Genomic DNA, 16560 nt, shown 5'->3' with positions numbered 1-16560 from the left:
CACAACATGGCATACTAATTTTGACATGAATGTGCTCTGTACATGTTTGGTGTGTGTGCTGTATTACTATTTGTATAACACAGCAACAGATTCTGCTTTTACTGTTACTGCTGTTTGTACAGTATCCAGGTTGTATGTATTGTAGTAATTTAGTGATTTGTATGCTTAGTCTATTATTGATGGTTGTTTACTGACTCACAGCCATTATGCTGCTGACAGATCTTTATTGGCATCTACTGCTTGAGATCCACAGATCTTGGAATGATTTATAACTGAAGTCTGATCATTTGTTTGACACTACTTTACAGACAAGTTCCTTCTATTAGTGTGCTACAAGCCATTCCTTGTTTTATTGTGTTTCTGAGGAGTTGCATAGTATATTCTTGATCATCAGTGCATGTTTTCATATCTAAGCATAATACAAACGCAGGCAGTGACACTGCAGTGATATATTTATTAAGGGGAAAACATGTCTGTCATATACATAATTTCTAGCTAGAACATGCTGCTGTGCTTGTCATTGAGTACAGTTATTTAAGAATGTTCAAATTCCATACTGATTATATCATGCTGTGATGCCATCCATTAACCATGTTGCATTGCTCATCTCATTTTCGTATACATTTGAGCAACACCATCTGTAGTTAATGTTACAATCCATTTTGCTGCACATATTTTAGTCATAGTATGTCCACCTGAAATATTAGTTGCATATAGTAATGATTTATTGTATCACATTGAATGTTATACTGACACCTCAACATGTGTGTGAGACACACACTGAGTGAAGAATAAGAGGGTGTGCGTTTTCAAGTGTTACTCTTAGTGTTTGTAATTTATATTAGTTTAAGGTCTTTCTTGTAATCAGTAAACAGCAGAGTTTGTGTTTTAAAAGGTCTAATTTCATTTTGGTGTTAGTGGTCACTTACACTGAAGTATGTTTTTTGGATTTCAGCCCTATGTTGGTATTGCATAATTGTTTTGCAAGTCACTGCTGATACATCAGAAATGTGCATGTAATGACAGAAGTGTATCTGATAAACTGACTACAGTATACTGTGTAATGTATCAGAGTTACTTAATAAAAACATATGATAAGCATGCTTGCTCAGTCATTGTAAAGTTCGAGTTAAATTTATCAGCCAGTAGGTTTGCTATAACTTCTGGCTCAAGTTACTTAATGAAAACATATGATAAGCATGCTTGCTCAAGCATTGTAAAGTTTGAGCTAAATTTATCAGCCAGTAGGTTTGTTATATCTTCTGGCTCAAATTACTTAATGAAAACATATGATAAGCATGCTTGCTCAAGCATTGTAAAGTTTGAGCTAAATTTATCAGCCAGTAGGTTTGTTATATCTTCTGGCTCAGTATAGGTGGCTCCATTTACAATGAGTTCTGCACACAATTGTGAATTGCCTTTGAGGTTGCTGACATAGCTACAGTAAATAATGCGTTGTGGTTGTCCTTGGCCTAGGAGGCCAAATTCACCTCAAATTTGACTTTGGTAGACTTTATTTATCTTCTGAGATGTTTGTTTAGTTTAATGAAAGTTCTTTTATTCTGCTGGGTGCTGCACCTCCTAATTTCTGACATGATTTTCTTCCTCCTGTTATACTGCCTATTGATTTTTGTGATTCAATCAGGGTGGCTTGTTTTCTGAGTTAGTTCTATACTTCTTCCTAGTGGGTACAGCTGCCTCTATATAGCTATTAACATGTTTGTACAAAGTTTCTGTGAATAGTTTTGCATAGGCAGCAGTGTTCTCAATGGTTTATGGGGACTTGAAATTTTGCCAGGTTATCATTTAATAGCAGGAGGTTAGCCTTAGAGTAGTTCCTGAAAATTCCATATTAGCTGGGGATCCAGGTTTTATTTTTACTTCAAAGGAGACCATTCTGTGGTCTGACCTTACCAGGGAAGACATTACAGTAGAGGCAGAACTCAGCACAATCTGCCAAATTCTACAAAGTTTAAAGAATCAGTACCCATATTTAATATGCATGCAAATTGTAACATTGACCATGCAGATTTTTAGATACTGCAGTAATGCAGTGTGCTTACATTATGCTTATTCACACACACACACACACACACACACACACACACACACACACACACACACACACACACACACACACACACACACATATATCTATATCTACATCCATATATATAAAATAAAGTAGATGCATTTTATATATATATATATATATATATATATATAGAGAGAGAGAGAGAGAGAGTGAGTGAGAATTACAGTATATAAATATGTATGGGGAGAGAGAGACAGAAACACAATCTGTCGATTTAAACATACAGTAATTGCATTTTCTATTCAGCCTCAGAGATATGTAGCTACTTGTGGATGGTGTGAGTATGTAGCTTATAGGCCCTTGTGGAAAACAAGCATCTTTCTATATTAAGAATCTGACATATCTATAGATAAGCTACATGTATAGGAAGTTATAGAACAGTGTCCACGAAAGCATTATAGTGAAGGAGTGCCATCTACAAAGAGTGGTTTTCCATGGATGCATCACAAAGTTAGGCAGTATCATAATACCCATGCAGATCTTCATCTTCAACAAACACACCAGGAACACTGCAATAATATCTGCATTGAACACAGACCTAAAAAGTGATACAGCACAACAGTTATGACATAAAATTATTATCAGACAGCTACATTGTTACTCCCTTTAGACATAATCCCGTACAGTATATGCGGGTATCTCAGAATACTACAGACATATGATATGCTTAGTATAATATTTTGTTCTTAAGTACCCTATATAATTACTGGACCACATTAGCATTCAGTGCTCCAGAATTTCAGAGATTGATAATCTGCAGAAACTAGTAGTGTCTGTCAGCTATTGCTGAGTCAAAAAAATATCTGCAAATATCCATACGTCTTGTAGAGGAAGCCAATTTTGTTGGTGTAGAGGGATAAGTCCTTACTGGGACTCAGGCAGGCTGATTTGTAGGGAAGGAATGAATGATGAATCCTTAATAAGTATTATTATTGATATTAATAAGTATTATTAAGACTTAATTCTCAGTACTACAGCCCCTAGTTCTACTCATATACTTAGCCTCATTCTATGCATGCCTTTTTACTGTCTCTCACCCCAAACGCTATCTCACAAATGAAAATGCAAATAACTTTTATACCCATAGAATCTCCCCTAAACTGTACTGTATCACACATGTTGACCACCCCATAAATTCATTGATCTAGAGACCAATGCCTTGCTAGCCAAACTTGACTGAAACATAGACTCAAATATAAATGTCTCCTTCCAAACCTTATGTCAGAATTGACATTAATTGATGACATCCACCTAAATCCTAATCCCCCAACACACACATAGGCCTCGTATGTCACTCCACAACCACATGCATCTCCATTCTCTACCCAAAAGGCACAAGTAGGTTTACTACAACTCAATGTGACCCTTAGAAACATTTGTAACAAAATACCATGCAGATACACAGACATTGCCTTATAGTCCCCACATGCATTAGTGAGAACAGAAACTTGTCTTAAGATATAAAAGATGAAGAAATGTTCCTATTAGGCTACAACATCCTAAGAATGAATATACAGAAAGGCTGGAGGTCAGTTTTTATAGAAGTACCACTCAAATTACTTCCCATCCCCTGCCATTCTCCAGTTCAGTAATGCAGAAATACTCATCTCTGCACAAGTTAAACAGTAAGAAAAGCATTTGTATAATTTATTTTATTTTATTTTACATTTGTTGAATGGGCTAGTCTAGCTGGATACATTTCCATTTTCAGTAGAGGCCCGGGGAGAAAAGCTCCACTAGCAAAAATTAGATAATCACTAGAACTATGAGATAAACATAGAAATCAGTGTTCTAACATAGTAAATGAAGGTAGTTCAATAAAAATATATATGAAACAATAATAAAAATAGAGGAAAAGTTGGTATTTACACTAGAATAGAAAATCATAATGGTCATGTGATGAATTAAATTACTGTAATAAAAATGACATAACTTTAGTATAAGTTATGGAGTAGATTTTACAGACAATTAGTAGGAAAGGGTCTGCCTATATATTAAATTGTTATTACCAGTTCAGTTTTCCTTGAGATTTTTAGGAAAAATATGAGAGAATTAGTAAGGTGAAGAAATAAGTTAATGTAAGCAAGGTTAGTCAGGTTTACAGAATGGACATAACCAGTGAGTTTTAAGGTGTATTTTGAGTTTCTGTTTAAGGAGAGGTAGGAAAGAGAGTGATGTTAGTTCAACGGGAAGTAGGTTCCAGTCTGTTCCCACTGTGGTAGAAAAGAGGGAGTTGCCAGCCTTGTTGTTAATTCTGGTTATGGTAGCTAGAAGCTTGTTAGAAGAGCGTAGTGAATTTAGGTTTTTATAGGGAATTATGAGATTAGAAAGTATAGGAGTACTGTTAGTTTGGTAAAATATCTTGTGGGCCATGGTGAGTTGGGAGAGTTTCAGAAGGTTTTGAAGTTCAAGCCAGCCTAGCTGCTTTAGATTTTGACAGTGGTGAGTTTGAAAGGGATTATCAGCCCTATACGTACCCTCACCTTTGCTGGTAACAATATTAACACTGCCAAATGACTGGATGTGGTGGGTATCCACCAACATAAGCCATAAAACAATCATAATGGGAAACCTCAACATTGCCTGTCAGTTAATATGCTCAGATACCCCCACACTGGCAAAATGTTTTAAAATGCTTTTTAGTATATATTTATGTGAAAAAGTGACTTTCAAAGACTTTTAAGCTTTATTGGCTTTCCTGCTTGTTTTTTCCAGGAAAGAGGCACCATTTTTGGCTTGACCATGGAACAAACTGTCAGTCCCATAGTTATCCCTTCTTCCAGCCACAAAAAGAAAAAGTTAAGCAAACAGCCTTTGACACCACAGCAGGCTAGCAATTTGTCTCACCCACAGGTGGGTGACTCTGCTCTGGCCATTAGTTGTACCTTAGACAACTCATCTTTTCTCCTGGATCTTTCTGGTGTAGTACATATAGTCACTATGGAAAAGGGATTAGCCATGTCAGCTGCAGCTGTTGTGCTCCCCTCAGTGGGCAAGGGAGAGCCACTCTTGTTGATCCTGTGAAAGTGAACAGGGAAGCTTTCCATGTTCTGTCATAACGCTGTACCCATCCCTGGGGAAGTTGATGATGCCATTAATAATACTGTTGGCACCTTTTTCCTATCAAAAAGAAACAGAAAAGTAAACATGTATCTACTCTTCTTCAGATTCCCTTAAGAGTAGTTTATTGAGTCTGGCTCAGGGTTTAATTCAGGCTGCTGATCCTTCTTAGAAAGCAGTTTCTGGATGAAGAAAAAAGAGATGCCTCCTTTCGCAAAGAGATTCAAGACTCTGAATCTGGACTGGAAGATAAAGGAAAATATATAGGTTTTCTTCTTAAATTGCTGATTCAGACTCAGAGGAGACCTCAGTTTCTGATTCTCCCTATAGGTGTTTCTCTTTCTCTGAGACTATTTCCTGAATGTGTCAGTGTTTCAGTTGCAGAACACTGGGGTTTCTCAATCATTCAGAAAATACAATGAGCTGTTACAGAAGAAATTTCCAGAACCTTCACCCATTCCTCCAGTTCTGTCAGCTTTGGAGGATGTGTGCATTGTTGCCTGCAGTTTCCCTGATAGTCAGCCATCTGCTGCTAAAAGGGATATACAATGTATAAAGTTACTCAGTCTTTTAAGTTTTCATACACACTTCCCAACCTGACCCAGCAGCTATAGCTTTAGCTAATCCTACTGCTATTAAACATTTAGTTAATTCCAGTCTTTCTGAAAAGGATGGAAAGATTATGAGTAAGTATGGAAAAAGTGTCTGATTCTGCAACTCTTATTTTCTGAATTTCAAATTTTCAGGCTCATATCTTAAAGGTTGTTCTGATACATTGTAAAAGTATGAGGAAGGTTTTGTTTATTGTTTCTTCTTATATGGAAAAATCTGCTTTAATTAATTTAGTTCCTTCTTTTGTACAAGTCACTACGCAATGTTTGCAGTGTGTCCATCCCTCATTTGAAAGTCACATGTATTAAAATGTACTGTTACATTTTTCATACACCTACATTTTACACATAATTTAATTTTTGAATATGGTCCTGATGTTAAAGCTGCTAGTGGTTTGAAAATACAACAAAGATTATGATTTTTTGTTGATGTTTTAGCTTCACTGTTGACTCGTTTTTTTCTTATGACCACACCCGCAGAATGATACCAAATTAGGTATTGACAATAATTTACATGCATGCACAATGCATTCTGTAAATGAATACTACCATACTTCTTTAGAGGAACAACTGCTTAACATTATCATTTCACTAAAGCAGCATGACATGTTAGTTTTCAAGGACAGGTATGCCACCTCTGAGAAATAGTCGAACATTTATCTTACTAGGATATGACTCCCTCTGTAACTGAATATAACATGGGAAAATAGCAGCTTATACAATGCCATAGGTAGTGAGACATTATAGGTACAGACTTTTATGATGTTATGTCAAGAGTTGTCATGGTCAAGAAAATATTCAAGGGGAGGTGATTATCAATGAAATTAATTGCAGGCATAGCATATTATTTGCATCAAACACTGTAAAATGTGATATGGTACATGGTAAGAAGATTATGCCTATTACTAAAGCTTGATTGTTCACTTTTACTAAGGAAAGTATGACAATACACTTTCAATTTCAATGGGAGGTGCTGCTCCTACTAGAACTAGTTAACGACTTGTCTTTCTAGGAAGTAAGTAACTCCTGCTGTTGCACTTAGTGTGGAAATACAGTTGCCTATACATTTATTTAGGTAATGATGCATTGTAGGTATAATCTTTCAGAATGTCATGCCAGGGGTTTTCAACTATGAGAAAAAAAAGTCAGAGGACCATTTTTATGAACAAAATAAAATACAAATCCAAGACAACATTTGCTTCAAAAGCCACAAAATGTGATACCGCATATGGTAAGTAGGTTATCCCAAACCTCAAAGCTTACATGAAGTTGCTCCAGAACATGAGCAATAAACTTTAAGGGCTCCCATATATATGCATGCAAGTATGTATGTATGTATCAGGCAGCCTGAGTTAGTTCTGATTCTGAACCTTACAAAATATCCCCAGACAAACTGCACTAATTATTTGACCTTACTCAACAGGTGGATAAAACACTGAGACCAAATATCTTTATTTGCACAGACTGTACTCTTAACTTAGTTCTAACCACCATTCACCTTTAATAGTTGCACTGTTAATCAGTGAAAACATACATTGTGACCACTGCCCTCTTTTTACTAACTGATCCTTTAAAACTTCATCCAAAATATGTACCATGCTGTACCAGTCCTGAAAGCAGGGACGATAAGCTAGTTCTTCATCTTATTAGAACTCAGTAGAACCCCATTTACAACTCTTACTGGCCACTTACACTTTCTTCTTTTTAGAAATGTACTTTTTTCTACCCAGAATACCTCCTTTTTAATATCATAGAAACCTGACTAAAGTGTCATTAGTCTGTAGTATGTCTTTCGGCTTTTCCCGGTTAGGGATTGCCACAGCGGAACTCCCGTCCGTTAATGATTGGCAGTGGATTTTTACTATGTCAAGTTGCCAGCCTGACACCCAACCTTCAAAGAAGGTACGCTCATTCATGCATGCACCTACCTGCATGTCTTTAACATCACTCGACCACAGGGAGGACATGCAGACTCCATACAGAAGGCACTCCAGCTGAGAATCGAACAGGAGAACCTCTTGCTGTGAGGCAGCAACACTAACCACTGCACCACCATGCAAAGTGTCACTAGTATCCTGTGTTAATAGATTAAAAAAATTACATGGAAATAGGACTAAGTAATTGACTTCCAGTGAAATCTCTAACTCATGATAAAAACTGAGTAAAATATTACTAACAACGCTAAATCCACTTTTCTTGGAAATAAACAACTGTCACTGGCAACTTCTCCCTGTCTTTTATGGAAAGCTATTAAAACTTTACAAGAACTATAACTGATTAGTCGAACTCTTCCCCAATGGAATAATGCAAAAATTCCTGAAAAGGTTTTGTTCTCATGATAAATGTACAAAAGAATGATAACTGTATTAGCCATGCATTTAACCTAGTTATTTCTATATAAAACAAAATTTTAATGACTTACCAATTTTACTTTAAAACTAATTCTTAAAAGAATGTCTTAAAACTCTTCTCTAAAATTCAAAACAATTTATATTACAGATCAATACACTTCACAATCTTACTAAAAATAGCCTCTATCTCCATAGATAAACCACCAGCCCATAACTTCATATCAGGATCCCTCCACCAAATATAAATATAAGCTTACTTCCCCATCCCAAGAACTCAATGTCCCCTTGTCCATCAAGTCTACAAACCTATATTTAACCTTTGCTCACTTAAAAAATATTTGCAAACCTTATCTACAACCAAATGTCAAAGCCAGCGCACTCAGTGATCACCAACATGGATGTAAGGTAGGTTTTGGCACCATTATCATGCTCTATAAAGTAACAGATATCCTTTACAGTACTATCAACAATGGACTCTTTATTGATGGCCTGGTCAACGATATAACTACAGAGTATAATGCAGTCAGCCATAACATTTGTATTACAAATATTAAAGTATTAAACTTTGGCATGGGAATATTTAACTAGTTTACAAGCTTCCTTTCTCAGAGAACCTTCTAATTTGTGATTTTTTGAACATTTTGAATAACACTGTTTTTATCTTCCTGCACCCCTCAAGGGTCTTTGCTAGGGAGTATTCTGTTATCGCTCCTTCTGTATGCCTTAATAATCTGCCTCTTAACCTTTCCTAAATCAACATACTAACACAATATACTAACACACACAGGTGCTATTCTACTACTAGACTGAGATGAAGGTCCCATTTTTACTTTAAGCCAAACTGCAATACAATTTTAACAAGCTCTAGAATTGGAAAGTAATGTCCAGCATTTAAGGATTGATGAAAAATAGGACTTGCTTCTCTCATCCCCTTTTTCATGTGACTATGTACTCTTTAAACTATGCTTCTTCATATTTATGTAATTATACTTTAATAAGCACACACCATTTTCTAAATCTTTTGGTCATTGGGCTATAAGGTTCTATCAAAGTCAAGGTGCAGGCTCTTATTTCTGGTGCAACACCATGTGCAAACATCACTAAATGACTATGAAACCCTAATTGTAATGTAATTGGCTGTTGAGCAGTCTGATAGAGCATGTGATTAGGTGAATAAAATGTTTGATTTGGACTAAAAGTCGTTATTTAATGACATAGAAAAGTTTTGTTATTGTGCAAAAAGGCTTTGTGTTATCTAATGCTGGAAAAAGTACATCCTGATAGGATGCAATAATGAGAACAGCACAGTCCATTGACATCTGTATTATTTGACATCATTGCATAAATGTACAAATCTTGAAGAAACTGAAATTTAAAAAAATGCTTCTTCCATTCTTCCCAAAATCAAATATCTGAAAAAAAACAACTTCAAAATTTTCTCACTAAACAATACTGAAATTGCATATTTATGTTTAATGAGCATTTCTACTGCAAATCTTTCTCCCTGAGCATCCACCAATAATGAGTCCCCAATGTCAGTACTCCAATTCCATACAATATTGCAATGTCAAGTGACACAATATAAGTATTTGTGTAGCATTATATAACATTTTAATCTCTTCATTGACTTTTCATAGTATTGTCCACTCTATGGTACAACTGTGGTCTATTGTATTACACATACTTATGTCTCTTTATAAATATATCTTGAGATTTTTCTCACTGCTTCTCAACTGAAAATGAGTACTAGTGGGAAGTCAAAATTATTCAGTAAACACCGGTCAGTAAATAAACTAGGAGCTAAGTATGAGTTGTTTGAGCAATTCTCTATCAGGGCTTATTTTCATGTATGCATGGAAACAAGCAAGAATAACTGCAGATCACTCCATGTGCATATACAATCTCGCATACGCAACTGCTCACACATCCACTTTTGTGTGTGTTTCAGGCCCTTCGGGTGTTCACTATATTTTTGTGCTTGAATCAGATGTGACAAATGAACAGTCACTTATTTTTTTTTTAACTCCTGACACTATTTCCTCTGCTCACAAAGTGAGAGCTCTTTAAAGCTCCTGAGTTCAGAGCAAAAGTCAGGTTTGGAAGGGGGCAGGACCTCTGTCTCAAAGTCAGTAGCAAGACACTAATGTTGGAATCATTCACACTTACAGCTGAGGGGAAGTTGGGGAATTCAGATTTCAGATACCTTGGTATTCCAACTGTGAATTATTTTTTTCTTTTGCACAGTATAATGAACTCAGCAAACTGTTGCTAGAAGTGTTTTATTTGCATTGATTTGTTCTATTGTAAATAGAGGTGTTGCAGATGCGTTTACCTTATAGTCATATTTATTTGTTGAATTTTTTTGAATTTATTGTTTGCATTTGTTTACTGCGATAGTCCATCTGGTTAGAAAGCTACCCCTTTACAGCATAGGCCCAGTGAGAACAGGTCCAAAAAATTTCAGCATTACATAAAGATCACTCTAAACAGATGTATATAAGTAAGAAAAAAATTACAAAATTTAAACAGAGAATCATTCATTAATAGCAATATCAGGTAATGAGCTATGATTTTTTTTTCCAAGAAGAAAAGCACCAGGAAAAATCTTTACAGAAAGAACATGGTAAGCAGAGGAATACTAGTACTCAATAGAGGTATACAAGTAACTAGTACTCAATATTCAACATTTAAACAGAATATGTAAAGAGCTATGAAACGCATTTGGAAATTAACTTGATAGAAAGTCGGAAAATGAGGAAAATGGAGGATGACTATTAAGACATGACACCGAATGTTTTAGGATAGGTAGAAAGATGAAGAGGAAGATGAAAAAGACAAGGATGAGATTTTGGACCAATAACTAAGAGTATAGTACTTGGGAAAGGAAAGGAGAAAGCATGGATTGGGCCATTCACCATCCAGGAGTTGTTCATGTATAGACCTAAGTGTCTTTTAGGAGTTCTGTTGTTTGTCCCGAAAAATAGTTAATGTTTGCTGTGTTTCTTGGAGTGAGAGGATGGAGGTTAGAAATTGTAGTTAGGAAGGAGGAGCGCAAACATCACCAGATGAGTTGTTAGCTCTTGTAACAGTTAATAACATTTTGTCAATGGATTTCAGCTGTCTACTTGGTTAATAAAGTTGAAGAATATTTCTAAAACTAGGACATTTGTTTGGATAACAGAAGAGTTTATGGGAAGTGACTAGTTGAGAAAGTATGAGATAATGTCTATCTTTAAGCACTGAAGTTGTTTTTTAAGCCAGACAATGATATATCCTATAATGATAATTGACAACAAATGCTGTCACCTTTTTATAACACTGTCCGAGAGTTGTACTGGATTACATGTTAGTCAAGATGGGAGCAGCATAAAGTAGTGTAAGAATGAGAAGGGATTGAGCAATACTTTTTTCTAGCATTATATGTGAGATATTGTTTGACTCTACAGAGATCATGGAACTTTTGGTGGGTGTTTATTACCGCTTGCTTTGAGTGCTGATGTCATTTTAAACTTTCATCAATAGTGACTCCTAGAAGCTTAGTTTGACTTAATAGTTCTGTTTTGGAGTTTATTGTCAGAAGTAAAATTGAAATTATTTTTGTTGTCAGTTAAATGCTTTGGGTTCTTTTTAGGGTTAAGAAGCAGCTGTGTATCAGAAAACCAGGCCTCTAGGGTGGACAAATACTCTTAAATGAGTGGTCTTAATTTATCTATGCTTTTAGCAAAGCAGATGATTGTTGAAGCATCTGCATATTACTACATGACAGTGATTTGTTTTGAAGCTAGGTGGAGATCATTAATGGATATATTGAAAAACAAGGGGACCTAAAATGGATCCTTGAGGAGCAACCACTGTAATGGGAAGAAAAGAGGAGACGCCACTTTGCCATTTTACTGCATGTTGCCTATTTGAGAGGTAGCTGGAGAAACAAGGTTGGGAAGTTTCATGTATTCCAAGGCAAACTAGTTTTTGAAGCAAATGTTGCTGGGATACATGTCAAAAGCTTTGGATAAATCTGGTCAAAGTGCATTGACTAAGATCCCAGAGTTTCAATACTGGTTAGCAAATGATAGAAAACAAAGAAGAGCGGTATAAGTACTATAAAAAGGATGGAACCTACACTGTGTTGGGGAAAGAAGACAGCTGTCAGTGAGAAAGCTGAGGAGTTGAGAATGAATACACATCTCCTGAATTTTTGAGAGTGGAGATAGTATGTCTATAGATCTGAAGTTTGAGAGTTAATGTGAGATTTCACTTTATGGAGTGGAAAATGTAGCAATTTTTCTATAGGGTTGGGACATAGCTTTCTGTAATGTATCGGTTGATTAACATTGAGGTAGGAAAAGCTAGGGCATCAGCAGCAATTAAATGTTTTGTGGCTAGTAATATTTTTTTATTGTAAAAACTGAGATTGGCTTGAGTTCAAGTGCTTTGAGGGCTAGCAAGGGAGGAGAGAAACTTGTGCTGTCAGTGTTAAAGATTTAGTAAGCGAGATTATTCTTTGGCTGAAGTGGGTTTTGAATTTGCTGGAAATGCTGGCAGTATGTCAGATGAAATAAATGTAAATTGTCGTTGTGTACCCGGTTTTAACAGGTGGTTTGACTGTATTCCAATTTGTTTCCTGTATATTAATATAGTAAGTTTTAACAGATTTTAATTTGATTTTATTGGAGTTGCTGGAAGTTTTATAATACTAGTGAGCAGCTATGCTTTTAACTTGCTTCCATTTTCTATCTTTTTCATGAGCAATTTAGTACTTTCTGAAGAATTATTTAAAAATGAATGATAGTTACCTGCAGATGTGTAGATGTCTGTGCTGAATTCTGCTGATAGTTAATTGCAGATGTGTAGATGTCTGTGCTGAATTCTGCTGCCTTGTAAAAAAACAAAGTGCAAACTTTGCACAGAACTATTGAAGGAATTGTCTATATAACAGTTGACCCATACAATACTGTCAGTTTGCAACAACCCTTTCTTAAAGCCAGAGTGCTGGACTCAATTTAATACTTTTAGTTCTTATTGGGGCTAGCTCATTTAGTATGTTAAGGAGAACTGAATTAAACATAGCTAAGGCTTTATCAACTGGAAGAGTTTGAAGAGCTCACCAGTTGACTGATTTTAGTGTTGCAATGAATTTGTCCCTTCTACAGGTAAAGAGATTATGACCAAGGGTGCACTGATGCTGTTTTTGGTCAGGTTTATGATGCCTTATTGGGAAAAAGGGTAGATGATCACTTAAGGTATCAGTTAAGGCACCTGTTAAGATTTTGTTTGGGGCATTGGAGAGAATCCAGTCTAAGGTAGAAGCTCTGTGAGAGATTTTGATCTACCTTGTGGAAGTTGAAATAAGCTGAATGAAACCATATAGGATAATGACATTAGAAGGACTGTCAATAGTTTTCCAATTTAGATTTAGGTCTCCTATAATAATTATCTCAAGTGAGAAGTTTTTCAGCAGTAACTGTTATTTCCTGGGAGGACATAAGCTCCTATAATTCAAAGACTTTTGTGAACATTAATTTCGGAGGATGCTATAATTATTTCAGCAATGATGAGTGGGGTGAACTTATATGAGTCCTAGACAGGTTTCAAGTATTCTTGTAGATATCAGCCACACTACCACTATCAAGTGCCAAGGTTTTATATTCCTGCAGTAAGATTTCTTCATCTTTTATTTCTTAAGTTATACTTTTGTGGCTACTGGTATATCTGGGGAGTGGTAGGCTACACAAGCATGTACATCGGTATTTTTTTTATACTTCTAAGGTTAACGATGTAAATGTGGAGACCATAATGCTTTGAGGGATGAGCATTTTGTGATGTGGCACACTTGTTCTTTTGTAGAGTGTCTGCAGGACCAGGGTTAGGATGGATATCATTGCATGTTTTTAAGTGAAGAGGCAGCAGGCAGCATGAATAAGGGTCTTTGAATTTTGACCTTGGTCTACAGAAAGGTTTGTTGATTATGTTGTTGCAGGTGTAATATTTTATTTTAAAGAGGTGGACAGTAGCAGAGAAGAAGAGACTTAGGGCTGCTAATAGTTGTAGCATTTGGGAGTTGAATGGGATGGGTATGGAGAATTGTATATACATCTAGGTTTGGTGAGATGTAAGGGAGGCAGCAGTTGTGAGAAGTAATAATGTAATTCTTTAAAATAGTAGCAGTGTAAATGTGAAATAATTATACATGGAATTTTAGGAAATGAGATAGGAGGAGGAGGAGGAGGAGTGAATTTGCAGAGTAAAAATATGTTAAAACTAAAGAAGTGTTAGAAGGGAATGATGCAAAGGTAAGAGGAAAAAATGTCTAACTATTGAGTATATAGAGGGTAGTACTGGGTGTGTAAAAGAAAAAGTAGGAGAGTCTATTGGAATGAAGTGGAGGGAAGAAGGTAAAAAGATTAGCTTAAGGTCTTGTTGCCTGGAGTATTAAAAATGTGAGTAAATGTGACTGGGCAATGTCTATAGTTATGTGTCTGACTTTAAAGGGACAGTCCCAGGGATTTTTTGTTTTGATTCAGCCTTTGTTTACATTTCAGGTTTGCCTTTCTGAGCAAGATCACCTTTGGCTTGGGGCGGGGGGGGGGGGGTTCAAAGGTGTTAGCTAAATTCCATCTCAAATTGCAGTTGTACTGACAACAGCTTTCCCTGTGAGCCATTCATTAGTTTAATCTGTGAAATTTACCCATTGAGAAAAGTAGCCTTTCAGGCATTTTATGACCTGACTGCTACTGCTACTCTATAAAGACATCAGTAAGGCAAGGCTTGACATGCGTGAATGGGCGTACCTTCGTTGAAGGTTGTGCGTTAGGGCTGGTAACTCGGCACATAAAAATCAACTACCAATCATTAGTGGACCGGAGTTCCGCTGTGGCGACCCCTAACTGGGAAAAGCCGAAAGACACACAACAACAACAACAACAACAAGTAAACAGAGTTTTTTTGTTTCTTTCACTTTATATTTTATTCTGTGATGATTGTGAATCCTGGCCATCTACAACAATTTTATGACATGGTGTCTACTTATAGAAAACATCTGAGTCAGACAAACAGTAGTGGAAAACATTTTTCTCTTTTTTTCATGTTTTACTATATTTTGATTTTTGAGTACTAGCCGTGTGTAGTGACTTTCTAACCTTCTAGTAATTCCACAGAAAACACATGTGTAACAGAAGGCTGGAGCATTAGTAGACACACTGTTCTGTTCCTTTTTCAGCTTCTAGTTTGATATGTACCAATTTCTGAATACTACTAGACAAATGCACTATTTTTTATGAGCAGGCTGCTTGTAAATCTGTAGACGCCTGAGTGATGCAAAATTTAAAAATTATTATACACTGATATCCCTTTTCCCTGGCACAGCTTTCTTTATTTTAAATATGAGCCAGAAGCTGTGGGTATAGTTCCCCAAGCCAATGTAAGTCAGGGAGGAACACAAGTCCAAAGATTAATTTATTCTGGGAGCTGAAACAATACAGGAACTGTGGATTTACAGGATATTTAAAAGTAAAATGTGACTGTGGCTGGGAATGAAAGTGACTTGTCGAAGTGGGCGTGACTTCTGTCAGCTTAACTCGGACCCTAATTTTAAACACTGGGATTGTCCCTTTAAGAGTGGTGGGAAGTAGTGGGAGTTTTGGGTGAAAACCAAACTTACTGTCAGTACTTTACAGCTCCCAAACCAGCAGGAGGTAATCACTGTGGCCATGCTCAGAGTGAAGAAGACAGAAAGTGTGAGTGGGCAACTACTATACATATTTCTTCTGCCTTTACAATGTATTTAAAATAAAAAGACACTGCTTTACAAAAACAATGCTTACAACAGATTAGATTTGTATATTTTGTATCTTAGCAGCTGAAGAAATTGTAAAATTATTTTATTATCTCAGATTACCAGGAGGAGCATGGATTATAGGGGATGTGGGAGGAATTAAAAATTTAGAAATTCCTGAAGTAAACATGCAGGATACTGTGCCAGTATTTAACACTTCAAAACAGACATTTATACTTAATTTTTTTACAATTATTTATTGTAGGGCACTTATTCCAGGACTAAGTTTCCCACAGATATATTTTGTCTCACATATGATATTCATATGCACTGCCTCTATTGGTTGAAGTACCTGACCAGCCAGGATATGAGAGGAGTGTGGAGTTAAATTATTCCACTTTCTTTCAGCTTTGCAAAACTAGTCTCAATTACAGCAGAGAGAGATCTACTGTGGGCAAGCCGTAGATGTAGTAGTGTTATCTTACAATGGAAATGGTCTTATGATTGCAAGTTAGTCAATAAGGAGAGTGTTATATGCTCGGCAAGTTATAACTGCAATTTAACAGAGCATATAAACAGACGCAGCCAAGCGACAGTGCCTATAAACTCTTAGTTGTAAAATTGTAAGTTGCATAGTAACTTTACAACTAGACAATTTTCTGTGTATGAAGC

The sequence above is a fragment of the Protopterus annectens genome, chromosome 1.part0 (genome assembly GCF_019279795.1).
Source record: "Protopterus annectens isolate FY-2018-M chromosome 1.part0, PAN1.0, whole genome shotgun sequence".
NCBI lineage: Eukaryota > Metazoa > Chordata > Ceratodontiformes > Protopteridae > Protopterus > Protopterus annectens.
Note: the sequence above shows the minus strand (reverse complement) of the source record.